The following is an 18,624-nucleotide window of genomic DNA, read 5'->3' on the forward strand; positions in this document are numbered from 1 at the left end:
TATGACCTGCCTGACCAGGCGGTGGTGCAGTGGATAGAGCATTAGCCTGGGACGCTGAGGACCCAGGTTCCAAACCCCTCAGATTGCCCACTTGAGCACAGGCTCTTCTGGTTTGAGCGTGGGCTCACTAGCTTAGGCACAGGGTTGCCGCCTTGAGCGTGGGATCATCAACATGACCCCATGGTCGCTGGCTTGAGCCCAAAGGTCCCTGGCTTGAGCCCAAGGTTGCTGGCTTGAGCAAGGAGTCACTGGTTCAGCTGGAGACCCCTGGTCAAAGCACATATGAGAAAGTAATCAATGAACAACTAAGGTGCCGTAACAAAGAATTGATGCTTCTCATCATCTCCCTCTAATCCTGTCTGCCTGTCCCTCTCTCTATATATATCACACTCAAAAATAAATAAATAAATAAAATTTTATGGCCTTTCTGTCAGAACCGCCATCTTCCAGTAATTCACCAAAATAACTAACACAAAGGGAAAGAGGAGAGGCACCAGCCTATATGTCCTCTAGGTCTTTTAGAAAAACCACATACATGCGGATCTAGGGAGCAGGCACTGTTCAAACAGTAATGCTCCGCAAACGTTCCCAAGGCAAACTGAAAGAGTCTACAGTGTCACCCAGCATATGGTGGGCATTGTTGTGAACAAACAAGTTAAGGGCAAGATTCTTGCCAAGAGAATTAATGTACATATTGCACATATTGACCCATTTATGCCTCACATCCCCTTACTGGAACAGTAGTGACGTGGGAGTTATTTATATCCTATGGCTCAGTGTCATCACCGAGGTCTGATTTTTCTCACACGTCTGCTCCTGAGGACACATGTTCTCACGTGGTGCACAGTCAGTCACTACTGTAGATACTGGCGTGCTGGCAGCTTGTCAAAAAGTGATGGGAATTTTTGGAAAAATTTTGAAGGACTGAATTTCAAAAATTTCAACCTCTGGTATAAATGGGTTAAGCACTCTAAAAGCCTAGATAGCTTCCTGAAACATGTGAAGGAAAATGATCAGAAAAAGAAGGAAGCCAAAGAGAAAGGTACCGAAGGGTCAGCCTGCTCGGCCAGAGAAGCACTTTGCGAGACCCCACGGAAAGGGGCCTGAGCTGCTGGCGCCCGTTCCCTGGAAAGTCACGGCATGGTTAAGTGTGAAAAAAATAAAGAACCTCTGATCTGATTTTAAAATTTTTTAAAAAAAGAATTCTATGAGTACTTTTGACTTTTGGAATCACATTAATATTTTATACACTCATCCTGACCTGTGGTGGTGCAGTGGGATAAAGCGTCGACCTGCAACACTGAGGTCACCAGTTCGAAACCCTGGGCTTGCCTGGTCAAGGCACATGTGGGAGTTGATGCTTCCTGCTCCTCCCCCCTTCTCTGTCTCTCTCTCTTCTCTCTAAAATGAATTTTAAAAAATCTTTAAAAATATATTTTACATACTCAAGACAAAACAAGTCCGTGTATATCTTTCAATCTGAAGTGAGTCTCTTGTAGGTAGCATATGTATGGGTCTTGTTTTCATAAAAAATTAAAAATTAAAATCAAATCAAATTAATAGGACAAGAGATAAAAATTAAAATAGAATACAAAGAGAAACAAATTAACCTAACAAGTTCAAATGAATAACATAAATCACACTGAAGGTAAAAAAAGAAGTGACCAGAGTAACTTTTGAACATAGGACTTTGACTATATGCTCTCAGCCTAAAAACAAAAGTAACTAGTAACTACAAACTAATATAAATTCTGCATAGAATTTTTGTGGGTTCTTTTTCTTTTTTTTGCAGGTGTAAGAGTTACCGATTCGGAACCTATATTCTACAAACTATAGAATTGAGCAAATCAGAAAATACAAGGTGAGCAAAGTAGGTTTCTAGTTGTCCGTATGGAAAATAATACAATAATTAAGAAATAATAACACTAGAATAAACTGTTTTGTGGGTTCACAACTGTAAACCTACTTTTGCCCCTGTATTTTCTCACTATTGGAGAAAGGAGTTACAACTAAGGAAAGAGAAAGAATAGAGGTCTAAATAAACCCTGGGTGCTGAATTGGAATTGGAGATATCACTTTGAATTTATGTTTTAAAAATATAGAGAAGATACGGAGCTAGATAAATATGATGTGTGTGTTTATATTCCTTTTCTCTGTCCACTTAACCAACAAACACACCTAGAATTTTCCGAACTTCCAAATTACCATGAAAGTGATACAAAATATATGAGGTTTTATAAAGTATGAAACTAGAATTATAACCAGAAAAAAAGAAAAAACAGATGCTACTAGCAGATCAGACATTTGGAGAAATTCCTGCAAAGAGGCAAAAACAGCAAAAGAGAGAGCAGCGCAGGATGGGTGAGAGAAGAGCTGTCTTCCAGGGCGCCTGAGAAACTCCAAGGCCAGAGCCAGGGGCCCTAGCAGCAGACCTGGCCAAGGTGCAATCACCAGGTATAACGATACTTTGAAGGTGTTATCATGCATATGTGGCACTGATAGCATAAAATATGGGGAGAAGGGGGTTGACAAAAGGGCCTGTATGTTTGCCAAGTTCCCACATTTTACACTGAAGTGGTAAAATATTAAGTCTAAATAAACTGTTAAAAATTTAAAACATTATTTAGCCTGATGGGTGGTGGCTCAATGGATAGAGTGTCAACCTGCAATGCTGAGGTCCTAGGTTCAAAACCCCAAACACGGGCTCATCTGGCTTGAGCACTGGCTCACCAACTAGAGCACAGATTTGCCAGCTTGAGCTTGGGATCATAGACATGGCCCCATGTTTGCTGGTTTGAAGCCCAAGGTCACTGGCTTGAGCAAGGGGTCACAGGCTTGGCTGAAGCTCCCAGGATTAAGGCATGTATAAGAAGCAATTAATGAACAACTAAAGTGACACAACTATGAGTTGAGTTGATGCTTCTCATCTCTCTCCCTTCCTATCTGTCTGTCTCTCTCTTGCTCGCTCATACAAAAATAATAAAATAAAATGTATAGTTAATCCCTAGAGCAGCCATTCTCGAACTTTTTGGTCTCAAGCCCCACCCCCATTTATTTAGTGAGACAAAGACAGAGAGAGACACACAGAGGCCAAGACAGGGACAGACAGACAAGAAGGAAGAGAGGTGAGAAGCATTAATTCTTCATTGGTTGCTTTCTCATATGTGCCTTGACTGGGGTGGGCAGTTCCAGCAGAGCGAGTAACCCCCTGCTCAAGCCAGTGACCTTGGGCTCAGGTCAGCAAACTTGAGCTTCAAGCCAGCAACCTTGGGTTTCAAGCCAGTGACCTTGGGCTCAAGCCAGCGACCATGGGGTCATCTCTATTATCCCACACTCAAGCCAGCGACCCCCGTGCTTGAGCTGGCGAGCCCGTGCTCAAGCCAGCAACCTTGGGGTTTCTGGGGTCCTCAGAAACCTTGGGGTCCTCCACGTCACACGCCAACGCTCTATCCACTATGCCACTGCCTGGTTAAGCTCAAGGTCCCTTTACATTCTTAAAAATTATTGAGGACCCCAAAGAGCTTCTGTTTATGTGTGTTATACCTATCAATATTTACCATCTTAGAAATTTGAAGGGGGATATTTTAAAATATATATTAATCATTTAAACAAAACAACAATAAGCCCTATTATCTGTTAAAACAAATGATATATATTTACATGAAAAATAACTACTTTCCAAAACAAAAACATTTAATGAAAACAATAGCCTTATTATACATTTTGAAAATATTTTTAATGTCTACCCTGATGGAAGACAACTGGATTCTCATATTTACTTCTGCATTCAATCTTGCAAAATATTGTTTTTGAAGTACGGGGGGGGGGGGGAAACTGGCCCCCCACTCTTCTGTAGTTAAAAAAGGAAGAAGTAATTTACTTCCACCGATCCATATATGAAAAAAATTACTGTCACCCAAAAGATAACAGAAACACCAAAAAAAAGATGACATGGGATATAAGAAACAGCAGTCGCTGCACGAGAACTAGAAGAATTAAAGGAAACTTGAAAGACATTGAGACCCTGTTGCTCAGAGGCAGCAAAGCTTTAATGACTAAGCTTATGTTTTCTTTTCCATGAGTGCAATGTCACCTGGTTATTCATTTACACACATAAATGATTTATAGAATCAAAAATTTTATAACCAACATAGAAATGTTCATTATAACTACAGACAAGAATATAAATTTTATAAACCTTGACAATGTAAAAATAATAATCCAACCAACAAAAAAATTAGCAATGAGGGGAGAAAAAATGGAAGAAAGAGGAAATGTGTCAATATTCTCTTTCTTCTTATCAGGAAGCAATAAGTAAACTGATAACAAATCAGTAATTTGGTCAAGAAATTGAGGTATAGTATTTAAAGTTATAAAGATAACCACAAACGAAAACAAAAAGCGGAAACCATTAGCAGTGGGTGTCGCCAGGGAGCGAGGGGGAGGAGGAGGAAAGAAAGCTTTTGGTTTAATGTCATTCTCTAGTGCTTGAATTTTTCTTTACTGCATGCATGTACTTCCAAATTAAAAACACTACCTTATCTTTATTTAAAGAATATATTTAAATGATCACATTATTAGAAACATTTTAAAAGTAGAATGCTGACCCAGAGTTCGTAATCTATCTGTTCATAACTCAACTTCATTGGAGCAGTGGATGAATTCACCAAAAGTTGTCTGTGATTTACCTTTTTTTTTTTTCTTTTTTTTTTTGTATTTTTCCGAAGCTGGAAACAGGGAGAGACAGTCAGACAGACTCCCGCATGCGCCCCACCAGGATCCACCCGGCACGCCCACCAGGGGGCGACGCTCTGCCCACCAGGGGGCAATGCTCTGCCCCTCAGGGGCGTCGATCTGTTGCGACCAGAGCCACTCCAGCGCCTGGGGCAGAGGCCGAGGAGCCATCCCCAGCACCCGGGTCATCTTTGCTCCAATGGAGCCTCGCTGGGGGAGGGGAAGGGAGAGACAGAGAGGAAGGAAAGGGGGAGGGGTGGAGAAGCAGATGGGCGCCTCTCCTGTGTGCCCTGGCCGGGAATCGAACCCAGGACCCCTTGCACGCCAGGCCGACGCTCCACCACTGAGCCAACCGGCCAGGGCCAGTTGTCTGTGATTTAAATCACATTTTAAGTGTATTAGATAAAGAAGATACTTAAAAATAGTGAAGCCTTTTGTAAAATTAATGTCTGTCCTTAAAATTTCTTGTACCCATTTTTTTTAAACTTAGAATTCGTTTTTGGCTTTGTGTCGTTCTTTACTGATAATTGCCTAAAATAAAAAAAGTTTCTCAAAATGAGCCATGGCTTTCTGTTTTAAGTTAAATTCTATGAACACTGGGATTCAGGTTAGAGCAAATTTATCTGGATCAGACAGAATTATTTTTGGCATAGTGAGGGTTGCTAGGCCACCAGAGCCTCAAGTTCATCAGTCAGCTCCTAAATCCTCTAACTGCTGACAGCAAGTGTGAGTGTGACTTACAAGCTATCTGCAGATTAGGAAAAGAACGCTGTAGACTTTTTCCATACACCAGTGGCTTTTACTCCACTATCTTTTGCACTTCCTTTATGCCTGCTCATGTGAAGAAGCAAACACTCAAACACCAAAACAGAAACAAAGGAAATATAAATAGGACCTTTCTCCTAGGGACCTGGTGACTGCCAAGCACCATCCTGTTAGAGACGCATCAAAGCCCGAAGCTATTGCTCAAGACTTTTCATTCCAACTTATTCTAAAGTGTGCCACAACTCTTTTTTTTTTTTTTTTTTTAGTGAGAGAAAGAGAGAGGGACAGACAGACAGGAAGGGAGAGAGATGAGAAGCATCAACTGGTAATTGTGTCATTTTAATAATTCATTAATTGCTTCTCATATGTGCTATGATGGAGTGGGAGGGAGCCTCCAGCCAAGCCAGTGACCCTTGCTCAAGAAGCCAGTGACCTTGGGCTTCAAGCCAGTGACCACTAGGCTCAAGCTGTTGGCCATGGGATCATGTCGATGATCACACACTCAAGCTGGTGACCCACACTCAAGTTGGCAAGCCTGTGCTCAAGCTGGTGACCATGTGTCTTAAACCTGGGACCTCAGCGTCCCAAGACGACTGTTCTATCCACTGCACCACCACCTGTCAGACTTTTCTTTCTTTTTTTTTCTTTTTTTTAGCAAGAGAGACAGAGAGAGAGAGAGAGAGAGAGAGAGAACCACCAGTCTTTTGATTCAGGTTTTAAAGTGCAAAAGGAAAAAACAATCTAAATAATCAGACTATATTATACTTGATAATGAAAAGAGCAAAAAGAGAGTGGCAAGATGGCGATGGAGTAGGTGGATGTACCAACTTCCACCTCCCAGAACCAAAGTGGATCACAACTTAATTTTAAGAACCATCAACTGGAAAAACCAACTTTGAACTAAACTAAGAGGACTCTTCAACCAAGGAACACTGAAGAAGCCACACTGAGACTGGTAGGAAAAGCAGAAACGTGGAGAGGGCTGCCCAGCTCCACGGGGGAACAGCAGCCAGGAGAGACTTGCGTGGTGGGAAGTGAGTTTAGCAGAGAGGGAAGGGTCCTGAATCCCAGGAACAAAGCCCCAGCCTGCAGCCCCAGAGCCTAGAAGAGGCATATGGACAGTATTTAGCTGGAAACAAGACAGGATACTGTTTGTGAGAAAGAGACAGTTTTCTCAGACCCAGGATTCTTCTTAAAGGGACCGTGCAGAAAACCTCTCTCACAACCACTCACCCAGGAAACATCAATACCAGCAAAGGGAAGCAGGACATCAGCCAAACAAGCTCTCCCGCGGCACTCAGGGTAGAGTCACTCAGAAGGAGGGAGCTTTTGGGACTACAGTAGTGAGTGTTAGGGTCTGAGCTGCAGCACCCCCACCCATACTGCTGAGGGCTCGCTGGAGGGCGGGAGGCGACGGGGGACGCAAGCGTGGTTCCGGCAAGGGCAGAAGCCCACCATCCACTACTGAGGCCGAGATATGAGCTCAGTCTTGCCCGGCGGGGGCGGAGGGGACGCACAATAGTGGTCAGGCCCAGCTATGAGCCAGCCTGCAATCCTGCCTGCGGGAGAAGGGCGGGAGCCCCGGAAGGGGCAAAGACATGCCACTGAGCAAGGGCCCCTGGGCATGCAGTCTCACCTGCCAGAGGAACCGAGGCTTGCGGCCCCAGACGTGAGCCCAAGGATCAAGTCAGCGAGTTAGAGGACAAGATAAATGAAGCACAGAAGCAGAGCAGAAAAAAGAAAAGAGACTCAAAAAGTCTGAGGAGGCCCTGGCCAGTTGGCTCAGCAGTAGAGTGTCGGCCTGGCATGTGGGGGACCCGGGTTCGATTCCCGGCCAGGGCACATAGGAGAAGCGCCCATTTGCTTCTCCATCCCCCCCTCCTTCCTCTCTGTCTCTCTCTTCCCCTCCTGCAGCCAAGGCTCCATTGGAGCAAAGATGGCCCGGGCACTGGGGATGGCTCCTTGGACTCTGCCCCAGGCATTAGAGTGGCTCTGGTCACTGCAGAGCAACGCCCCGAAGGGGCAGAGCATTGCCCCCTGGTGAGCAGAGCGTCGCCCCTGGTGGGCGTGCCGGGTGGATCCTGGTGGGGCGCATGCGGGAGTCTGTTTGACTGTCTCTCCCTGTTTCCGGCTTCAGAAAAATGAAAATTAAATAAAAAAAAAGTCTGAGGAAACTCTAAGCTCTATGACAACATGAAGAGAAATAACATCCACATAATAGGGGTTCCTGAAGATGAAGAGAAAGAACAAGGGATAGAGACTTTGTTCAATCATATCAGAGCTGAAAACTTTCCTAAATTAATGCAGGAAAAAGTCTCACAAGTTCAAGAAGCACAGAGAACTCCATTAAAGAGAAACCCAAAGAAATCTACACCAAGACACATCATAATTAAAATACCAAAGCTAAGTGATAAAGAGAAAATATTAAAAGCTGCTAGTGAAAAAAAGACTATCACCTACAAAGGAGCCCCCATAAGGATGACTTCTGACTTTTCAACAGAAACACTTGAGGCCAGAAGGGAATGGCAAGAAATATTCAAAGTAATGCAGAACAAGAGCTTACAACCAAGAGTACTTTATCCAGCAAGGCTATCATTTAAAATTGAAGGAGAAATAAAAAGCTTTTTAGACAAAAAAAAAACTCAAAGAATTCACTACAACCAAACCAAGGCTGCAAGAAATGCTAAGGGGCCTGTTGTAAACAGATCAAAGGGGAAAAAGAATATAGCAAAAGAGGAATACAGCTTTAAAGAATAAAATGGCAATAAACAACTACATATCAATAATGAACTTAAATGTAAACGGATTAAATGATCCAATCAAAAGACATAGGGTAGCTGCGTGGTTAAGGAAACAGGATCCATACATATGCTGTCCACAAGAGACACACCTTAAAACAAAAGATGCACATAGACTGAAGGTAAAAGAATGGAAAGAAATATTTCATGCAAATGGAAATATAAAAAAGCTGGGGTAGCAATACTTATATCAGACAAAATGGACTTTAAAACAAAGGCTATAGTAAGAGATAAAGAAGGTCACTACAGGCCCTGGCCGAATGGCTCAGTGGTAGAGCATCGGCCTGGTGTGCAGAAGTCCCGGGTTCGATTCCCAGCCAGGGCACACAGGAGAAGTGCCCATCTGCTTCTCCACCTCTCCCCCTCTCCTTCCTCTCTGTCTCTCTCTTCCCCTCCCTCAGCCGAGGCTCCACTGGAGCAAAGATGGCCCGGGCACTGGGGATGGCTCCTTGGCCTCTGCCCCAGGTGCTAGAGTGGCTCTGGTCACAACAGAGTGACACCCCGGAGGGGCAGAGCATCGCCCCCTGGTGGGCAGAGCATCGTCCCCTGGTGGGCGTGCCGGGTGGATCCCAGTTGGGCGCATGTGGGAGTCTGTCTGACTGTCTCTCCCCATTTCCGGCTTCAGAAAAATACAGAAAGAAAAAAAAAAAGAAGGTCACTACATAATGATAAAGGGAGCAATCCAACAGGAAGATATAACCATTATAAATATCTACACACCTAATATAGGAACACCTAAATATATAAAGCAGACTTTGATGGATATAAAGGGCAAGATCAACAGCAATACCATAATAGTAGGGGATTTCAATACCCCATTAACATCACTAGATAGATCTTCAAGAAAGAAAATTAACAAAGAAACAGCCGACTTAAAGGACACACTAGATCAACTTGATTTAACAGATATCTTCAGAACCTTTCACCCTAAAGCAGCAGAATATACATTCTTTTCAAGTGCTCACGGTACATTCTCTAGGATAGACCACATGTTAGGACACAAAAGCAGTCTCAACAAATTTAAGAAGATTGAAATCATATCGAGCACTTTCTCTGATCACAATGGCATGAAACTAGAAATCAACCACAACAGAAAAACTGAAGAAAACTCAAACACTTGGAAACTAAATAGCATGTTATTAAATAACAAATGGGTTAACAATGAGATCAAAGAAGAAATAAAAAAAATTCCTAGAAATGAATGATAATGAGCATATATCAACTCAAAATTTATGGGACACAGCAAAAGCAGTCCTGAGAGGGAAGTTCATAGCATTACAGGCATACCTTAAGAAGCTAGAAAAAGCTCAAATAAACAACTTGACCCTGCATCTAAAAGAACTAGAAGAAGAACAGCAAGTAAAGTCCAGAGGTAGTAGAAGGAAGGAAATAATAAAGATCAGAGCGGAAATAAATGACATCAAGGCTAAAGAAACAATATAGAGGATCAATGAAACCAGGAGCTGGTTCTTGGAAAAGGTAAACAAGATCAATGAACCTTTAACCAGACTCACCAAGAAAAAAAGAGAGAGGACTCAAATAAATAAAATTAGAAATGACAGTGGAGAAATAACAACTGATACAACAGAAATACAAAATACTGTAAGAAAATACTGTGAAGAACTGTATGCAAAAAACTAGACAACCTAGATGAAATAGACAAATTCCTTGAAACATATAATCTTCCAAAAATTAATCTGGAAGAATCAGAAAACCTAAACAGACTGATTATAACAAACGAGATCAAAACACTTATCAAAAACTCCCAACAAAGGAAAGTCCTGGGCCTGATGGCTAACCTAAACAGACTGACTACAACAAACGAGATTGAAACAGTTATCAAAAACTCCCAACAGCCCTGGCCGGTTGGCTCAGCAGTAGAGCGTCGGCCTGGCGTGCAGGGGACCCGGGTTCGATTCCCGGCCAGGGCACATAGGAGAAGCGCCCATTTGCTTCTCCACACCCACCCCCTCCTTCCTCTCTGTCTCTCTCTTCCCCTCCCGCAGCCAGGGCTCCATTGGAGCAAGGATGGCCCGGGCGCTGGGGATGGCTCCTTGGCCTCTGCCCCAGGCGCTAGAGTGACTCTGGTTGCGGCAGAGCGACACCCCGGAGGGGCAGAGCATCGCCCCCTGGTGGGCAGAGCATCGCCCCTGGTGGGCGTGCTGGGTGGATCCCGGTCGGGCGCATGTGGGAGTCTGTCTGACTGTCTCTCCCCGTTTCCAGCTTCAGAAAAATACAAAAACAAAACAAAACAAAAAAAAACTCCCAACAAAGGAAAGTCCTGGGCCTGATGGCTTCACAGGTGAATTCTACCAAATATACAAAGAAGAACTAACTCCTATCCTTCTCAAACTATTTCAAAAAATTCAAGAGGAAGGAAAACTTCCAAGCTCCTTTTATGAGGCGAGCATAATTCTGATTCCAAAACCAGACAAAGACAACACAAAGAAAGAAAATTATAGGCCAATATCCCTGATGAATATAGATGCTAAAATCCTCAACAAAATATTAGCAAACCGATCCAGCAATATATGAAAAAAATCATAATCAAGTGGGATTTATTCTGGGGAGGCAAGGCTGGTACAATATTCGCAAATCAATCAATGTGATTCATCACATAAACAAAAGGAAGGAAAAAAACCACATGATAATTTCAATAGATACAGAAAAAGCATTTGATAAAATCCAGCACCCGTTCATGATCAAAACTCTCAGTAAAGTGGGAATACAGGGAACATACCTCAACATGATAAAAGGCCATCTATGACAAACCCACAGCCAACATCATATTCAATGGGCAAAAATTATAAGCAATCCTTTTAAGATCAGGAACAAGGCAGGGGTGCCCCCTTTCACCACTCTTATTCAACATACTTCTGGAAGTCCTAGCCACAGGAATCATACAAGAAATAAAAGGCATCCAAATTGGAAAAGAAGAAGTAAAACTATCATTATTTGCAGGTGATATGATATTGTATATAGAAAACCCTAAAGTCTCAGTCAAAAAACTACTGGACCTGATAAATGAATTCAGCAAAGTGGCAGGATATAAAATTAATACTCAGAAATTAGAGGCATTTTTATACACCAACAATGAACTGCCAGAAAGAGAAATTAAGGAAACAATCCCCTTTACCATTGCAACCAAAAAATAAAGTACCTAGGAGTAAATTTAACCAAGAGGTTAAAGACTTGTACTTGGAAAATTATAAAACATTGATAAAAGAAATCAGGGAAGATACAAACAAGTGGAAGCATATACTATGCTCATGGTTAGAAAGAATAAACATCATTAAAATGTCTATATTACCCAAAGCAATTTATAAATTTAATGCAATACCAATTAAAATACCAATGACATACTTCAAAGATATAGAACACATATTCCAAAAATTTATATGGAACCAAAAAGAACAAGAATAGCCTCAGCAATCTTGAAAAAGAAGAATAAAGTAGGTGGTATCACACTTCCTGATATCAAGTTATACTACAAGGCCATTGTACTCAAAACATCCTGGTACTGGCATAAGAACAGGCATATAGATCAATGGAACAGAACAAAGAACCCAGAAATAAACCCACACCTTTATGGACAACTGATATTTGACAAAGGAGGTAAGAGCATACAAATGGTGCTGGGAAATTTGGACAGCTACCTGCAAAAAATTGAAACAAGACCACGAACTTACACCATTCACAAAAATAAACTCAAAATGGATAAAAGGCTTAAATTTAAGCCGTGAAACCATAAGCATCTTAGAAGAAAACATAGGCAGTAAGCTCTCCAACATCTCTCACAGCAATATATTTGCCGATTTAACTCCACAGGCAAGTGAAATAAAAGACAGGATAAACAAATGGAACTATATCAAACTAAAAAGCTTTTGCACAGCTAAAGACAATAAGAACAGAATAAAAAGACAAACTACACAATGGGAGAACATATTCGACAATACATCTGATCAGGGGTTAATAACCAAAATTTATAAAGAACTTGAAAAACTCAACACCAGGAAGACAAACAATCCAATCAAAAATGGGCAAAAGACATGAATAGACACTTCTCCAAAGAGGACATACAGATGGCCAATAGGCATATGAAAAAAGGCTCAACATCACTAATCATTAGAGAAATGCAAATTAAAACCACAATGAGATATCACCTCACACCAGTCAGAATGGCATTCATCCACAAAACAACACAGAATAAGCCCTGGCCGGTTGGCTCAGCGGTAGAGCGTCGGCCTAGCGTGCGGAGGACCCGGGTTCGATTCCCGGCCAGGGCACATAGGAGAAGCGCCCATTTGCTTCTCCACCCCTCCGCCGCGCTTTCCTCTCTGTCTCTCTCTTCCCCTCCCGCAGCCAAGGCTCCACTGGAGCAAAGATGGCCCGGGCACTGGGGATGGCTCTGTGGCCTCTGCCTCAGGCGCTAGAGTGGCTCTGGTCGCAATATGGCAACGCCCAGGATGGGCAGAGCATCGCCCCCTGGGGGGCAGAGCACCGCCCCTGGTGGGCGTGCCGGGTGGATCCCGGTCGGGCGCGTGCGGGAGTCTGTCTGACTGTCTCTCCCTGTTTCCAGCTTCAGAAAAATGAAAAAAAATAAAAAATAAATAAAAAAACAACACAGAATAAGTGCTGGCGAGGAGGTGGAGAAAAGGGAACCCTCCTGCACTGCTGGTGGGAATGCAGACTGGTGCAGCCACTGTGGAAAACAGTATGGAGATTCCTCAAAAAATTAAAAATCGAACTGCCTTTTGACCCAGCTATACCACTTTTAGGAATATACCCCAAGAACACCGTAGCACTGTTTGAAAAGAAGAAATGCACTCCCATGTTTATGGCAGCATTGTTCACAATAGCAAAGATCTGGAAACAGCCCAAGTGTCCGTCAGTGGACGAGTGGATTAAAAAGCTTTGGTACATATATACTATGGAATACTACTCAGCCATAAGAAATGATGACATCGGATTATTTACAATAGTATGGATGGACCTTGATAACATTATACGGAGTGAAATAAGTAAATCAGAAAAACCTAAGAACTATATGATTTCATACATAAGTGGGACATAAAAATGAGACTCAGAGACATGGACAAGAGGGTGGTGGTTACAGGGTGGCGGGGAGGAAAAGGGGGAGAGGCACAAAGAAAACCAGATAGAAGGGGAGAGAAGACAATTTGACTTTGAGTGATGGGTATGCAATATAATCAAATGTCAAAATAACCTGGAGATATTTTCTCTGAACATATGTACCCTGATTTATCAATGTCACCCCATTAAAATTAATAATAATTTAAAAAAGAGCAAAAAGAGCCATTAAATTGCATTGTATTCAGGAATGTATATTTCTTTAAAACTTACTATAATTATTTGACATTGTTCCATGCATATAAAATTGCTAGTATTTAAACTGTTACCCTGAAGAGATATATTTTGGTCAGGGAAAGTATAAAATGAATGAAAAAATAAATTAAAACTCAGTCATACAATCCCTACAGAAAGTCAGGGTATTAAGTCAGGACCTACCAGAGTCTAAGCACCACCTAGTGGCACCTTACTCAAATTACAATAATAGTACTTCAGAGTCATTAAGATTCTCCTTGCAAACCCCAGCTATCAAATAACGGCAAGGAATATATATATATATATCTGGCTATGAATGAAATGTCCCCTAGGGCAATAAGAAGTTTCAATGTCACCTAATCCATTCATTCAGAGCTAGGTTGAATGCATTAATCATATTTTATTTTATTTTTTTCTAATGATATTGTAACATCTTTAAAATTTTGCTGGCCAAGGAGATTGACCCTCTCAGGGCTAATCAATTCTTAGAGATAGCAAAGGGCTGACCAAGAGCATGCCTTTCATATGCAAGCCAACCAATTCTAAATCTATTCTCCAAACCACCCCCTTTATGTAACTCTCACAGACCAAGGCAATATTTACCCCGCCCTCTCAGGGCCACGTCCTAGGCAACTAGAAACCACCCCTTTAGCCCAAAGCCTACCGAACTATTCAAACTAGCCAACCCTAAGCTGCCCTGCCCTGGCTCCCCACAGAAAGCCCAGTGAGCCCAGCCCAGGCTTCCGTCTCACTCCTGCTCAGCCCCCGAGCGGAACCCTCTGGGCCTGTGTGCCCTGGCACTCCCTTCTCTCGGGACATGTAAGTAGGAAATGCTTCCAATGGTCACTCAGTCACCTCCTATGTGAAGATCCTATGAGTACAAATGAGACTGGATCCCACCTAATTCATTCTAATAGAGAATCACCTCCATCCACAAAGCAACTCCATTCCACTTTTTACAAACATGCAGCATTTTTGGCCCAAGGGTCATTTTCAGGGCTGACCTCCGAGGCTCAGTAACAAACGGCTGCACAACGGAAAGGGGAAGACCAAGAAGAAAGAGTGGATAAGGGTGACAGCACCCGCTTGAAAACCTCAGATTCAACTGAACCCTGAGAACAACTTCTGTCCTCTCTTCACTCCCAGATTCCAGGGCCATACCCTCTTTTCTTCTACCACCTCCCAAAGTTGCCATTGGTGGTTTCTACAGTGAAACTAATAGCTTAATCTTCAAGACCTTTCACTTCCATTGGGTCCCTTCCAAATATTATATGTAATTTTGTATTTGTACTTTGTAACATTTTTACTAAAGACAATCCCCCAAAATCATATAAGCTTCAAGCACAACAAAAACCGGGAGGGTAAGAGGAATCATGGCTCCAGAAACCCTAGATGTGAGCCCTTCTCTTCCATCCAACCATTCTGGGCCTCATTTTCTTTCTCTGTAAATGGAGCAGTGGCCCTGGACAGTGGCTCAGTGGATAGAGCATCGCCCTGGTGTATGGACATCCCAGGTTCAATTCTCAGTCAGGGTACACACAAAAAAACAACCATCTGCTTTTCTCCACCTCCCTCACCCTTTTCTTTCTCTCTTCTCCTCCCACAGCCAGTGGCTCAATTGGTTCAAGCATGGCCCCAGGCACTGAAAATAGCTCCATTAGAGTACAAAAGCCTCAGGTGCTGAAAATAGCTTGGTACTTGAGCACTGGCCCCAGATAGGGTTGCCAGATGGATCTCAGTCAGGTTGCATGCAAGAGTCTGCCTCAGTATCTCCCCTCTTCTCACCTAGAAAAAAAAAGGAAGAGCTAACAAGACAGTCTTGTGTTACCTAACCAGGCAGTGGCACAGTGGATAGAGCATCAACCTGGGATGCTGAGGACCCAGGTTTGAAACCCCGAGGTCGCCAGCCTGAATGAGGGCCATCTAGCTTGAGCATGGGCTCACCAGCTTGAGCATGGGATCATAGACATGACTCCATGATTGCTGACTTGACCCCAAAGGTCACTGGCTTGAAGCCCAAGGTCACTGGCTTGAGCCCAAGGTCACTGGCTTGAGCAAGGGGTCACTCGCTCGGCTGAAGTCCTCCAGTCAATGCACATATGCAAAAGCAATCAATGAACTAAGGAGCCACAGCTATGAGTTGATGCTTCTCATCTCTCTTCCTTTCTGTTTGTCTCTCTTTCTTTCTTGGACGCGTACATGCATGCTAAAAAAAGAAAAAAGAAAAGAAAAATCAAGTCTTAAGTTTCTTTTTCTTTTCTCCTCAGGTGCATTCACTTCTCTATATACTAATAAGCAATATGCTATTGTGTCGCATGTGGCTGTTAAGTCTCACTTTGCATATTGGCTTTTAAAAGATGCTAAAATAGGCCTGAACAATCCAGAACAAAAACAAGTTAATTCTTAGCTGTACACTGGCTAATGAGGATGCAGAAAATAAAAGCAAAGCTTTTGCAATGAAGCCTGACACCAATGTTTTAAGACCAACCCAAAGCTGTATTACGGGATCATGGGCCATGGCCCTAGTTCAGTCATGGGCTCTGTCCATGCTTGCATATGTCTTTGGGCAACTTATTAATAAGTTGGGCTTGTTTCTTGATGTGCTGAGCAAGGGGACTGGGCCAGAGGAGCTCTAAGGACCTGTGTCTTTAGACATGTTCACTTCTATCTGCCTCTATTGCCTATGCTACTTTCCTACACACCAGCGCCCACAACTTACCCGGATTCTCTTTCCTACTCTCACCATGCCAAGCTAACCTAGGAGACGACAGGGAGAGAACAGAGGAGGAAAAGACTGAGAAGGAAAGGGAGGGCAGGAGGCCAAGCACTTCTGGGTACAGGGCTGGAGATGGGTCACACCCTGGAAGTCAATCTGGACACACCCCTTCCCACACGTGGGGAACCCACTTCCTGGGTCTGCATCGAGTTTAGCTCAGCCCGACGTTAGCCCGCAGCTTCCTAGAAAAGAGTCCTGATGGACCTCCTTCTGCAGCAGCTCAAGTCTTTGGAGGAAAACTGGACAAGGAAGAAAGAATACGACGCGTCACTCATCCTAGCTAATCTGCAGTTTGTGGTGACTTTTTCTCATGCCATAGCATGACATAGCTTCCCTTTAATTTTCTCTGAAGACCATCCAACCCTGGGAGAAGGAAGACAAAAGCCTCAGATTAGTCGGAGATATTCTTTATTCCATAGTAATTAAGAGATTTCAATTTTAATATCTCCAGCAGTAGCTAGAGATCTTGGCAAGAATAGGCACTCAATAAATAAGCCCAGCTGACTTTTCTCACCATTACCACTGCTCAAAGCGTTTGATCCTCTGGACTTCAGATCTCACATAGCATGTCAACTTGCCATCTCCCCCTGTCTCGGGCTACCTGCTTTCTCCTGCCAGCTTAATTTTCTTGCCACACCATGTCTGTCACAGTCCTCTCTGTCCAGTGACTGGCAGAGACAAGCATGGAATCTAAGCATTAGCCTCCCATTCACCTCCCTTAGCGCCAGCTGCTCCTTAGCTCTCCAGCCCCAGGTTCACAAACAGCCTACCCTACTGGGTGTCAGTGGAATATATGCTTCATCCAATTATTGAACACGCAGTGTATTTAGGGCTCACCATGTGACAGGCACTGGGCCAGGTCCTTCAGCACATGGCATAAAAACCTGACAATCAGGTACCCTCATCCCATATCACAGTTGTGAAAACAGACTGGAGCCCTCGAGTAACCTGTCCAAGGACCCAGCACATCTAGTGCACAGTGAGAATTTAGAACCCAGGTTCCCAGGTTCAAGTCTACCGCCAAACCACACCATGCGTCAGTGAAGAGCCCAAGGACAGGGGCTCCTGCAGCAAGATTCATCTCTGCTACAAGGTCAGGAAGTCCTCCAGCACACACAGACACCACACACACACACTCACACACACACTCTCACACACACTCACACTCACACACACACACTCACACACACACTCACACACACTCACTCTCACACTCACACACACTCACACTCACACACATACACACTCACACACTCACACACTCACTCACTCACACTCACACACACACTCATGCACACTCTCACACACACACGCACACTCACACACTCACACTCACACTACTCTCACACACACTCACACTCACACTACTCACACACACACACTCACACTCTCACACACACTCACACACACTCACACACATGCACACTCATGCACACTCACACTCACACACTCACACTCACACACTCTCACTCACACTCACACACTCAGACACACACACACTCACACTCACACACACTCACACGCACACTCACACTCACACACTCACTCACTCTTAAAGTCCCCTAGGTCTGGAAAGTATGCCATCCTTCTCGACAGCAAGCTCTCCTGGACAATGTCCCACACTCTGGTTTTGGCCACTGGAATCATTCTGGATTGGGACTGTTGCCATAGCTCTGCTTGAGTTTGCTGTGCTGAGTCATGCATTTATTTACCAACTGAAACTTCTGATCATTTATAGCATTACATCACGGACCAAATACATACTCCCTACCTTAGTTTTATTATTAGCCAACATTTACTGAATGCTTCCTGTTAGACAAGCACAATACTAAATTTTTACATGAATTATCTCTTTTAATCTTTATGATTCTCTAGGGTACATTCTGTTACTGGAGCCATTTTACAGGGTGAGAAGGCTTACTGAGTAAGGAGCCCAAGCTCTCTCCTCTTGGAGCACTGCCTTCTTAGTCCTGTGTTCTCCAGTCCTCAAAGCTCCTAGCAGAATTCCTGGCTCCTGGCTCGCAAGACTGGAGTAAAGCTAAACAAGTTGCATGGGAAACTCCTAGAGGGCCAGCCATGCCCAGAGTTCAGCTTCAAACATGTCAGCCACCCACCCAGCTATCTGTCCCCAACACAGGCCTTGGATTTGCCATCTGGGTGGCTTTGCTCATACCATTGCGACAGGAGGCGTATGGCAGAAAGGAT

The 18,624-nt window shown here is 43.5% G+C and overlaps 1 protein-coding gene across 6 annotated transcripts in view; it reads right to left on the reverse strand.

Moving 5' to 3' along the window:
- Nucleotides 1–18,624, reverse strand: part of SLC12A8 (solute carrier family 12 member 8) — a 167,401-nt gene that overhangs the window by 143,664 nt on the left and 5,113 nt on the right. The gene's annotated exons all lie outside the window — the stretch shown is intronic.

The sequence above is a fragment of the Saccopteryx leptura genome, chromosome 8 (assembly GCF_036850995.1).
Source record: "Saccopteryx leptura isolate mSacLep1 chromosome 8, mSacLep1_pri_phased_curated, whole genome shotgun sequence".
NCBI lineage: Eukaryota > Metazoa > Chordata > Mammalia > Chiroptera > Emballonuridae > Saccopteryx > Saccopteryx leptura.